The following is a 10,030-nucleotide window of genomic DNA, read 5'->3' as shown; positions in this document are numbered from 1 at the left end:
AGAGAGCACTTTTTCCCCAGGAGGGCTGTGTGGCCCAGGGACCACCCCAGAGGGGAAAGGGTGTCCTCATCCTTAGGATCAGCCAGGTTAGGCTGGGCAGGGCCACAGCTGGCCTTGTCCAGGGCTGGGGGTACTCCTGCCCCACAGGGAGGTTGAATCGAGGCTCTGTGTCCCACCAGTGCTGCTGGGAACATCCTGGAGGTTGTCTTATGACTGATAGGCCAAGGGCCTGTTTCTGCCTGGTGTGGGGCAGGGAGCAGAGTATAGAGCTGCTCACCTTTGTCCCTTGATGAGCACAGGTTTGCCTTCAGCTCTGGATGCCAGGGTGAGCTGTTATGGAGGTCTGGGGCTGCCTCTCTCAGTGGGACCACATCCTCAGGACACTAGTAGTGGCATGGGAGATGTGGCACTGCTGGCCCCCAACTCCTTCCCCTTGGTCACCCCCCTTCTGCAGGGCCACAGTACACACCAAGCTGCCAAAGGGGTGCTGCAGCAGGGCACCAAAGACCCTGCTGTTCATCCTGCTTTTACTTGTGGGGAGGCCAGACACAGGGATGTGCAGGGCCAGGGCTCCTCAGGAGGAGGACTTTGTGCCCAACCCCTTGGCAAAGGGCAGTGAAGGTGGCCCAAACACATACGTGTCATGTAGATGCTGCCGGGGCAGAAATCCTGCCAGCCCCCTGCTCTGTGAGGAAATGAGCCTGATGTCTGTCTGTCCCCTCTCACCCCACAAATCCCTGCCCTGGAGCTTCGGAGAGTGCAGAGGGCCCTCCTGTGGCTAGCTGCAGCCAGCTGGGCCAAGGATGGATAGGGACTGAGTGTAGCGGTGGGGAATGAAAGGGGCAGGAGGTGAAGGAGCGCAACCAGGAGCTTGTCCAGAGCAGCTGTGGGTGACATTTCTGGATGCCGAAGGCTCCTGCTTCTCCCTCATCCTGGTGCAGGCCCAGGGAAGAAACATGAGAAGCTGAACTGTGCTGCCTGCTGTGTCAGCCCTGCCCTGGCCAGAGGGGACAGAGCTGCCCTACACATGCTCCTCCTTATGCCCCTAATCCCTGCCCTTGCAGCAGGGCAGGATGGCCACTCCCAGCACACCTCCTGCCTCTTCTAAACCAGCACATGCCACACTTGGGAAGAAGATACAAGGGATGGGGCTCCTGGGGTGCCTGGGAGGAGGTGGGTGCTGAGTTCCCAGGATGGGTGCAGGCAGGGTGAGCAAACACGGTTTTAGGCAGCTCTAATGAGGTGTCAGCTGCTTTCTGCTTCCCAGGTAGGGGCTTCAGCTAATCCCCCTCCCCAGCACACCCCCTTCCTGCTCTCCCTGGCTGTGAGTCTGATCATCCTGAAAATTAAAAATAGACCAAAATGCAGCAGCACTTAAAGACTGAGTGGAAAGTCAGGGAGCTGGGACAGGCAGTCAGCTTCTCCTGCAGAGCCCCTTGCTCCCACCCTGGCATCCCTGCACCCCCACGGTGAGCCCAGATCAGGGGCTCAGGCAATTCCTATCCTCTCACCAAACATCTCTCTACCTCCCAGGGTAAAAGGAAGAAAAAGCCTGGGCCAAGAAATAGCTCTGAGCATTAGGTAGCTCTTCCCACAGTGCTCCCTACCCTGTGGGAAGGACACCCGTACTTAATCATCATGCTTGTCCTGGTGCAGGGGCAGGAGGGGGCTGGGGTAAAAGGGGTGCAGAGGGGGTAGTTTGGCCTCTAACACTGGCACTTTGTATTCATGAGTAAATATTTGCTAATGGCAGCACGTCCAGGCGATTGTAGGGGAGCTGCTGCTCCCCCCGCCGGAGCAGGCAGGGAAATGAATATGAATTTATCATGATTAGGTGAACCCAGCAGGGAGAGCGGGAGAGAGAGGGCTAGGCAGGGAGGGGGCGGGCGAAGATGGATCTGTGCAATAAAATTAAATAAGGACACCAAATAGAGTCACTTCTCACGCGCTCGCCCGCCCTCCCGCGTGCAGGGCCTCTCCTGCCTCCCGCGCTCCTCTGGCTTTGCTGATTTCTCTCTTTCCTCGAATTTATGAGGCCAATTATGAAGATGAGGTTGGAAGTTCTCGGAAGTTCACTAAATGCAAAGTGTGGTCCCTGCTGTTCCCATCAAATTAATTAACCAAGCGCTATTGATGGTTGGGGTGACGTCGGCGCGGTGTGGAGCATGAGGGAAGGGCTGCTGGGGTGCAGCTGCGAGGGCCTGGTTGGGGCCAGAGCAGCCTGCAGGGCTTCCTCAGGGCCAGTGGATGCAGAGAGAGAGCCCTGTCTGGGCATCCAGGGTGCAGCAGGAGCAAGGAATGCAGCAGGGGATGCACCAGGTCCCAGTGTCATGCTCTGTATCACAGTCCCTGTTTCCAGCACTGTTTCCTCTGGCTTGAGTAAGATCCAACTGGGTGACGGCAGAGCTGCCCTGATGGGAATGTGGCATTGATACATGGAAGGATGCTGTGCCATGTCCTGTGGTGGATGCCACAGCAGTGTCTTGTGTGTCCTGCAGACGCAGGCTGCAGGAGCAAAGCCAGGAACCAGTGCTGTCTTGAAATCGTCCCCTAGCTGGTGAAAGGATGCTGGCTGCAGTCCCGTGGGAGTGGTCTGCACAGGGGCTTCATAACTGGGAGACAAGGGACTTTCCCTGTAGCTTAGCAGTGATTGTACAGCCAGGACTGGCCTACTGCCACCTTCCCCTGCTCCCTGAGTCCCAGCAGCCCTCTCTGACTCAGTTTTCCTGCCTGTGCTATAGGAAACAACCTGCCTGGTAGAATATCATGAGCAGAGTTCCTGATGTGGCACAGCTGCTTGGCCATCCCTAACCTATGTGTGAAGCAGCCCAACTCTGCAGAGCTCCGGGACCCAGTGGTTGGTTTTATCATGGAGGCAGCAACCGTGTGCCTAAATCACACCAGCTCTTATGTGCCTGGAGTGACTGTGTCGTGTCACTCCCTCCCAGGGAACATCTTATGTGGGGGCTGTCTCCAACATAACCCCATATCTACCCTGTCCCGTGGTGCTGTGATGACTCCTCCATGCTCATTCAGTGCAGGTGTGAGCAGCTGGGATGGTGCTGCAGAGCTGCTGCAGTGTGGGAGACATGAGCCCCTGGGCTGCTCAGGTTCATGTCAGACACTGGGCAGGCAGCCCTTCCTTTACCTGCCTCTGTGGGAAGTTCACTCTGAGCAGTTTGTAGTTGCTCAGGTAAGTCTCTCAACACTGGCTGTGCTACAGTGAGTGGTTGACATTGTAAAAGGATCCCATAATGAGGCCCTGGCTTAAACCTAGGACATGTCCACGTGCCACACTGCCACTCTGTGCCTCAGTTTCCCTCTTTCTTGCATTTCCTGAGGCTGTTTGTTCTTTGGGCAGGGTCTGGTTTTCACCGGGTGCAAACAGCATCCCTGTTACCAAGGAACCTTGGTAGCATTTAGTGGCTGCGAGATGCAGCCAAATAAAGGCTCAGTCCTCACCCCCAAACCAGCCTTGTTTCACAGAGAATATATGTGCTATAAGGCTCCCTGTTTGTACCACCCTGGCACAGGGACCTTCCCCCATAGTGCCATGGGGTCCTGACTTAAATCCTTTTGCTGTTGCTGGCCAAGCAAAGGAGCTTATTTGAGGGGTGAAAGATGCAGGCTATGTGCTCAGACCAGGGATCTCACAGAGGCAAAAAGACGCAGAGGACCAGGTCCGAGCATCCCTGCGTGTTCCCAGCTCCTGGCACAGCTCTGGCTGCGTGCCTCCACCATTCCAGCTCCTGCTTCTCTTCACTGGCTTCACTCCTGTCCCGGTGATCAATGGGCTCTGGTTGGGCTGGAAAACAGCACAAACAGAGGCATTTACAAACCCGCTGTCTCTCCAACAGGGCCATAACTCAGGCTCCCCGTCACCGTGGGGAATGGGAGGCAGGAGCTCCTGCTTCGGTGGTGGCAGCAGTGCCGACATTTCTCCTCGCGTGGTAAATGCGTTACTTGGGGATAATTTACCTGCTTATGTCAAGTTTTAAAAAGAAATAGACTGGCTGCTCTGCAGCTCCTGACACTTGCAGCTTGCGTGCATGGACTCACGTGTCTACCCAGAGAAAAAAATCACCTGAGCTGAAAAGAGCTGTTTGCAAACGCCTGCACTTTGGGTCTGCAGCCCCTGCGTGGAATCCCCGGTGTCTAGTACTGAGGCTGAGCTCTCACCACGGTCTGTCCCTCCTTGGGGTCTCGAGGGTCTGCAGCCACCCACTGGTTCTGGCAAGGCTGCCCGCCTGCACCAGGGGCTGCTTGGGGCTGGGTGCCTCACGACCACCACAGTGTACCGGGAATACCCCCTGCCCGCACCCCTTCTCCTGGGCATCGGATCGTGGAGATGTGTGGGGGATGCACTGTCGTCATTGAGTGAAGACCTTGCTGGGGACCCGGGGCGGCTGAGGAGCTGCTCCCGACCGGTTCGGGCAGTCGCCATCCTCGCCGGCAGCAGAGGGAGCTGGAGGACCGGGGATGGCAGCACGGGCAGGCAGCAGGAGGTTGGGCTGGGCAGCTCAACCAGCCCCATGGCAGTAGAGAGACCCCACTTCACCCAGATCCTCCCCCAGTAGGGCAGCAGGAGGTGCCCGCAGCCTCTGTCCTCTCAGAGTGGACTGTCCTCTCGGCCCCGCGGTGTCACCCCTCAGACATGTCACTCCTGTGGGCACCCGGCTCTATTGAGGGCACCTCCTGAGCTGGCACTCCATCTCCTCTCTGGGCTTTTAGGGGTTCAGCCCCCTTGCTTCTTTCTGAGGAACCATGTGTCTGGACCCCACCTGTGACCAGCAGCACAGTCCCTTGTGCCCTCCCCACAACCGACGGCACAGTGCTTCTCGTCACACTGAGGACCTACTGGAGGCACGGCACAGTCCCTGGGGAGCCTGACTGGATGTGACGAGGGTGGGTAAGGCCTCCATCCCTGGGAAGCATCCCAGGGCCAAGGTGGGGGGTCCTGCAGCACGTGGTGGGCATCTGTCACTGCCGTCCCCCAGCCTCCTTGCCCATAGGGAACTGATTTATGTCTGGGCCAGCTACTGGCTGACCTCTTGCGTGGGCTCAGGCATTATAACTAATGGCAGGTCAGCAAAGCTACAGCAAAAGTGAAGTGGCTGGGATGGGTCAGGGAGGGGGAGTGCAGGACAGGGGCTGCTGGGGATCCCAGTTTCAAAGGCACAGCTACCCAGGGATGGAGCAGGGATAGAGCAGATGTAGCTCTCCCAGCCTCCCCCCTTCTACCCTGTACCCTTTTGAGATCTCTTTCTGACCCTTCTCTTCTCCTTTAACCCCAGGGTGTCCTGGGTCAACTGTATCAAGCCTGGAGAGGTGGCTCCTTGTTGTGGGGAAACTGAGTCACTCACAGACTGATGGCTTCATGAGCATCCACAACAGAGCCAGTATCAGAACCAGGTATCTGAACCAGCCCCTGCCTAGGACTCACTGGCATGAGAAACCAGGAGGATCCGACACAGGTACAGCAGAGTGCGATGCCACAGTCGGTGGCCTGAAACATCCCCCCTTCATCTGTTGCTCTCACCTCCTGCTTGATCCATGAGCCTTGGGGTGCAGAAACCTGTGGGGATTACACTCCTCCTGCCTCCCCGTGACACAGGTTTACCCCCAGGTCCCAGACCCTCAGTGCACATGGGCCCTGTGTCACTCAGCCTCATCACAGCATACTCTCTGTGTGTTTCAGCGATAAGCCCTGTTTGTTTTCCCAGCTGGACTGGATAACCAGCCCAGCATGCAGCCAGACTATGGGAGCTGAGCTTTAGGGACAGCTATATCAGCTGCCACCCCAGTCCCTGCCTGCAGCAACTGCTGAAGTGGGACCCTCAGCACAGCTGTAAACCTGGATACTCATGTACGCACCGAGCATCTGCCCCTCATGCTGGGATGACACCAGCCTGATCTGCCAGCCTAGGTGGTCTGAGTGGGAGGGCAGCCCTCAGGGGTGCTATAAAAAACATCTCCCGCCACTCCTGGCCACACACTGAGCTCCCCTCTGTCCGGCAGTAAGAGAGAACATTTTTAAAAATGGCAAGAGCACAAGAAGAACAAGGTTGCTAATTCCTGAAGCTCTTGGGAGAGTTTGCACAGTGATTCCCTCACTGTCTTGTGCTTGGACAGGACCCATGTGTCCCCCAGGGGTGGCACTACCATGGCTAATGTCATTGGTGTGCCCCGGATTGGGATTTCCTTGTCCCAGCAGAAGCCCAGCTGTGCCCAGCTGTTAGGGGGAAACTGGGAACAAAGCTGACCATGGCCCCATGGCTTGGAGGGCTCCCACCCCTTGGCTGCACTGTAGGAGCTCCCTGATTGCCCAGTCTCCTGATTTGGCTTTATTTTCCAGAGTGATCCCAGCAGCAGAGCAGGGTTCTGAAGCTGAGAGGAAGACCTTGGGCTTAAAACTACATCTCCACAGATCTTTGCACAAACTTTTCTCTTAAGATTGTCTCTGAGACAGGGCTGGGGCCGGGTTTTTGGCAAATCTATGTGTTGCTGTGACTGGAGCTAAATGCCAGTGGTCTTGCCTAGATTTCAGGTTGGTGCTGCTGTGCGACACAGCTTTGCTGACAATCTGCCTTTGCTCTTGGATGGGGAAGGGGGAGAAGGTAGCAAACCACATCTGAGTGAGGCACGACGACTTTCCCAGGTATGCATATTTGGTGCATAGTATTGCCAAGGGCTTGGGTGTGCAGGCTGCCGACCCCCTGGTCAGACTCTGAGAGCCTCTCCTGGCACTGCCTGGCCATCCCACAGATGCAATGGGTCTGTCACAGTCCTACCAGGCTCCTGTTGCTGTTTGTAGGCTGAGGGGTGTGCTGAAGCCCAGACTGACACTTGTGCTTTCCAACCGGCTACGCACGTTTCTGCTCCTTTTTCTCAGCCAAGGAGTGTTAACTTTGCAAGGCTTTGCTGAGAGCTCCCATCCACCCCAGCAACCCCTTCTCAGCAAGTTTGTCAAGTCTTCCACATGACCCCATTGCAGGTCATTTGACAACATTATGGCATTGATTTCTTCTCTTTTTTAGGGTCCTTCTTAGGGCTAATCTGGGTTCAGGCAGCAGCAGCTTGTGGCCAGCGCTCAAGCATCACCCTGGAGCACTGGCCACTGGCAGGTCTGGGTGCAGCATCCAAAGCTTAGTCCAGCTGGGAAGACAAGTCCTCCCGTTGAACCTGGAACTCAATGCATTCCCAGATGGCTCTCAGCAAAGGTGATTTGTTTGAAATAATTTCCGTGGCCTCTGCACTTATTTTGGCTGCTCGCTTCAGGAGAGCAGGTTAAATCTATGCTGCTAGACAGCACCAGAGGCTGAGCTTCATCCAGAAGAAGCTGTTGGAAGACTTTGCTCAGCTCTCACTTTGAACAGGTCTAAAATTATATCTGAGATACAAAAACTGATGAGTAACAGATAGGTGAGTCTGGCTTCAGATTAGCAGCTTTTACTACAGTGCTGGGATGCTCCCACTGAAAATGATTGCCATTTGGGATCAGTTTTGCTCCAGCAATATTTCAAGCTTGTCAAACCCCCTTTGAAGGCCTGGGCAGGTGGAAGGAGCATGGGGAGCTGTAAATAAGTGGGAACTTTAAAAAAACTCCCTGAAATGACCAATAAATCCCCCAGGACATGACAGGAATCATTTATGGATCCCTCCTGAAGAAACCAGCTCTCCACTGGAAAGAAAAAGTACTTTTAAAAGCATGTTCAGAGCAGCAGACTGTGGTGCCCAGACAGGGAGCAGCTCATATCCAAGCCTCCTTCATCACCCAAGGACAGTGACATCCCCTGGCAGCTCCCTGTGCCACTCACTCCCTATATCTTGCTGTGTCCTGCCTGAAATTGTTGAGATGTATGCCACAAAGCCAAATAAATGGAGATCTTGAGCCTACAGACTGCTTCGTATGAGGTAAATAACACATACTGGATCCACCTGGAACCCGCAGCAGGAGATGACTGCTCTGTGCTGTCCTGTGGGGTGCAATGTGTGTGGGGCTGCTTACCCCTGGCAGCACCCCTGTCATGCCTGGCAAGGGCTGGGGGCTGCCCAGGCTTTTCCTGCACATAGAGAAGATGGAAAAAAACCCACCGGTGTGGTCTCTTGGCGCATCTGCAAGGTAACAGCAGGGATGTATTTGTCCATGCAGAGGGTCCCTGGTGGCAGTGCCACTGCTCCTCTCTCAGCAGCTGGACTGAAGGTGTGGTTGGGTGTATCCACAGCCCCCTGAGACATCCTGCAAATTTGACCACATCTGTGAGTGCTCTTCAGGTCTCCGGGGAGAGGATGGGAACCAAGTATTTGCTTGCACATCTCCTCCTGCACTCCAGTGAAAACACCCAAGGGGGGCTGGGATGTGGGTGGGCAGAGGTGTAGAGGGAGACTGGACTTACCTCCTTCCCAGGGTGCTGGGAGAGGGCAAGGGATGTGCAGGCAGCTGTGTGGGTGTGGGGACACCTGGGTGCACTGAGTGAATGGCAGTGGGGAGGTGCAGGGTCTGTCGGGTGAAGTGCCTGCATGCACAGTCTGGGCACCCCCTGTGGCAGGGGGCTCACAATTCCTTTCCCCACGCCCTTGCTGGCAGCTCTGGCCATGTCCTTGCCACCAAGGGCACAGCAATCGGTGGGTACAGGCAGCCATAACTCCTGGAGGGGGGCTGGCACTGTGTACTCCCCTTTACCCCCTCCGCCCAGATGCTTTCTCCTGTTCCTGTCCCAAAGCATGTCGCTGCTTCCCACGAGCATCCCATGGACCCCTCATGCACTGCTCAGTCCCCCTAATGGCCACCCCCTCTGTGTCCTCACCGGACCCAATGGTCAGTATTGGTGTCCCCATTCCACAGCAGCTGAGCCTCTTCCCAGGGTGACTCTGTCCCGGCCCCTCTCTGCCACGCAGCGCTCCCCCCCCACCACTTTGCACACTGCAGCAGATGGTGGAGGTGACATTTGTCTCAGAGTGACGCATTTGATGGTGGCTGTGTCCCCCCTCCTCCCTTCGCCCTGGATGGAGGAACCTTGAGCCCACCTGGCAGAGGCAAGACAGGCAGGCACAAGCTGGGGTGTCCCCCCCAGCCCCCCCCCCTCCACCTCACACCCCACAGACATCTGTACTTCTTGTCCATCTGTGTCCCCAACAAACTCCCCTCCCAAGGGTCTGGGGCAGCTGGGGGGCATCGTCCCTGAGGGTGAGCGCCCATCACCACAGGGTGTTTGTGGGGGGACTAGGTGGGGGCCGGGCACCAGGGACTCCTGTTCATTCTCCGTTTTCTGCCTTAATTAGAACCCGGAGAGACCAGGCGAAATCGCATTAGCGTGGGGCCCCGGTGCGCTGAGCCATCCATCTTTTTTTATTACAGCGTAATGGGGCTGCTCGCGAGGCGCCGTGCGATTTGTCACAGGCCTCGTTCCCTGATAACGGGCATTTGTCATCACTTTCTTCCCGTGTTAATGTCATCATCGGCGAGCTGACAGGCAGACCCGTTGAGGGAGCACTGGCGACAGACCACATCCGTCAACCTAATATTTCCATGGCTGTGGGGATCAGCCGGGCTGCGAACACACATTAAAGTGCTTATGGGAGGGGGGGGGGAAGTGGTTGTCATTAATTAAAATGTTAGTGTGAGCGTGTGCGCGGGTGGCACTGCGTGGGGACGGGGGGGGGCTGCGGTGCGGGAGGACGCGGGGCGGTGCGGGTGCAACGCGGTGGCCTTTTAACAGAGCGCGCATCAGCTCCTGAAACCCATTTAAAAGATATTTGGGACTGGGGAATCAGTGGTGAGCATGGTGGAAAGGTCATTGTTAATAAGGGAGAGCGCACGGGAGCACATGGGGAGGGCGCAAGCATGGCCGATGGAGGATGGAGGAAATTATCACCCCCCTGGAGCGGAGGAGTGTTTGTCCCATGGGGTGTAGTTGAGCCACTTCTGTCATGAAGTGAGTGGCCTCAGCCCTGCGTGGCAGCAGGATGGGGTGAGAGAAGGTGACCCTGCAGGGGGGTTGCTCCATGGCTGGCCAAGGGCAGGAGTGGG

Source organism: Neopelma chrysocephalum, unplaced genomic scaffold (assembly GCF_003984885.1).
Source record: "Neopelma chrysocephalum unplaced genomic scaffold, ASM398488v2 Primary Assembly neopelma1_97390, whole genome shotgun sequence".
NCBI lineage: Eukaryota > Metazoa > Chordata > Aves > Passeriformes > Pipridae > Neopelma > Neopelma chrysocephalum.
The sequence above is the reverse complement of the archived record's forward strand: the minus strand, read 5'-3'. Positions refer to the sequence as shown.